This window comes from Triticum aestivum, chromosome 6B (genome assembly GCF_018294505.1).
Source record: "Triticum aestivum cultivar Chinese Spring chromosome 6B, IWGSC CS RefSeq v2.1, whole genome shotgun sequence".
NCBI classification, from domain to species: Eukaryota; Viridiplantae; Streptophyta; class Magnoliopsida; order Poales; family Poaceae; genus Triticum; species Triticum aestivum.
The window spans coordinates 430,359,152-430,361,950 of NC_057810.1; positions in this window are offsets into that span (position 1 = coordinate 430,359,152).

Consider the following 2,799-nt stretch of genomic DNA (forward strand, 5'->3'; position numbering starts at 1 on the left):
AACCCGCGAGATCAAGACTATTTAAGCTTATGGGTGGGAAAGGGTAATGAGGTGGAGCTGTAGCAAGCACTAAGCAAATATGGTGGCTAACATACGCAAATTAGAGCGAGAAGAGAAGCAACACAACGGTCGAGAAGCTAGAAGTGATCAAGAAGTTATCTTGAAACTGCTTATGCATAATCATAACACAAAGACCATCTTCACTTCCTGGACTCCGTCGAAAAGAGACCATCACGGCTACACACGCGGTTGATGCTTTTTAATTAAGTAAAGTGTCAAGTTTTCTACAACCGGATATTAACAAATTCCCATCTGCCACATAACCGTGGGCACGGCTCTCGGAATTTATACCCTGCAGGGCTGTCCCAACTTAGCCCATCACAAGCTCTCACGGTCAACGAAGGATATTTGTTCTCCCAGGAAGACCCGATCAGTCTCAGAATCCCGGTTACAAGACATTTCAACAATGGTAAAACAAGACCAGCAAGACCACCCGACTGTGCCGACAAATCCCGATAGGAGCTGCACATATCTTGTTCTCAGGGCACAACGGATATGAAATCCATAAAACTAAAACCAGACCTCAAGTTTCCTTGAGAGGGCACTACAAAGGGCTCTAGTTTGGACCAACACTCCGAGGAGCACTAGCCCGGGGGGTGTTAAAATAAAGATGACCTTTGAGTCTGCAGAACCCAAGGGAAAAAGGCTTAGGTGCCAAATGCTAAAACCAAGGTTGGGCCTTGTTGGAGGAGTTTTATTCAAAGCGAACTGTCAAGGGGGTCCCATAAATCACCCAACAGCGTAAGGAACGCAAAATCAAGGAACATAACACCAGTATGATGGAAACTAGGACGACAAGAGTGGAACAAAACACCAGGCATAAGGCCGAGACTTCCACCCTTTACCAACTATATAGATGCATTAATTAAATAAGAGATATTGTGATATCCCAACATAATCATGTCCATCATGGAGCAATCTTCAACTTCACCTGCAACTAACAACGCTATAAGAGGGGCTAAGCGAAGCGGTAACATAGCCAAACAACGGTTTGCTAGGAAGGGTGAAAAGGTTAGAGGCTGACATGGCAATATGGGAGGCATGGTAAACAAGTGATAGGTAGCGCAGCATAGTGATAGAACGAAGCAACTAGCAACCAAAGATAGAAGTGATATCGAGGGTAATGGTCATCTTGCCTGAAATTCTGCTAGGAAGAAGAACAAGTCCATGAAGTAGACAAACCAACATAGTCGAACGAATCCTCACAAATGCAACGTTACCGGAACTATCAAGGAGAAGCGCAACCAGAAAGAAGCAAACAACATGGTAAACAACCATCACATGGCATCATGCAAAATCAAGTATGATGCATGTCCAGTTTAAAGAGGCATGGCATGGCAAAGTGCAACAAACAATACTACAAATTAAGTGGAGCTCAATATGCAACGAGTTGCATATTGAAAAAACACCATATTCGAGCTATTTAGTTCGCTCTCGTTTAGGCATCAATATTAAATGTTATTAAACATGGCAAGAGGTGAAGCATAATTAAACTACCTATCTAGGCAACTTTAAATTAGGCCGAAAACAACAAACAACAATTCCGAAAAATCCCCATACGTTATTTAGCAATTTAATGCAAACACAATTTTAAACATTTTAAATGTTGTTATCATGATGCAGATGACATAAACAAGTTTTATGCAAATTTATGAAATGTTGACATGAGCATGTTATGAAGCATTTGGTCACCATGACCGAACAAAAGGGGTGCCACGGCAACGTCAACGGAAATGATGCCACAGCAACACTCCGATGATCCGACAACTCATTGAGATGTCGGTGCAAAAGAAAGTGGCGTGAGTGTGTCATGCAAAGATGGTGGGGTGCTCCCGGTTACCGGGTTCCCACGAGAAGTCGGCATAGCAACAAGGAGGAACATGCAAACGACAATTTGGACACGGTTCAAACATGAGCATGTTATACAACATGCATTCATTCTCAAAAGGTCGTTCCGGCGGTTATACCTTCGAAGCATGTGTTTTCGAGCGAAACGAGTTTGGTTCAATGTAGAGAAAGTGGACGTTCTCGCAGCGGTTGTAGTGGAAGTAGTTGTACACATTAATTTTGGAGAGGTACTTGACGAATCCAATGTCTTCGGGGCGACGGTAGTGGAAGTAGTGGTACACGTTTCGTAGATGTTCGGGTCCGGTGAGGAACTTTAACATCCTGGTACTTGGCGTCCACTCGGCCTTGACGGTGATGAAACAAAACACGATGGTTGTGGTACTTGGCGAGTCCGCCTAGTCCACTACAAAAAAAAGACACATCCGTGACATTTTGGGCCGAATGAAAAAAAATCGGTCATACATATGACACTTCTATGATGATAATTGTGACAGAACCCGGTATCATCATAGATGTGGTGGGCTTCTACTTCTATGACAAAAAATCATGACAGAAAATGGGCTTTTTGTCCTGGGCGGGCCGGAGACGCAGCTGCATGACATTCTTGGGGCCGTCCATGATGGAAAAAACCGTGGTAGAAGCGAGGGGTAGGAAAATTTCGGGGAGTTGCTGGTTATGGTGGGAGGTCGGGGGCCGAGCGATGCACGTTTCTCTCATACACGTACGCGCGTGTGTGCGAGGCGTTGGCTCTAACTGAACCCGAGCGAGGCGTTGGGCTCTAACTGAACCCGAGCGATTACACTGCAGTCTACGCGTTACTAAACCCGAGCGATCGATCGTTGGCTGTTAATTGAACCCGATTGAGCGATTCCTTCGCTACTTCTGCTAACT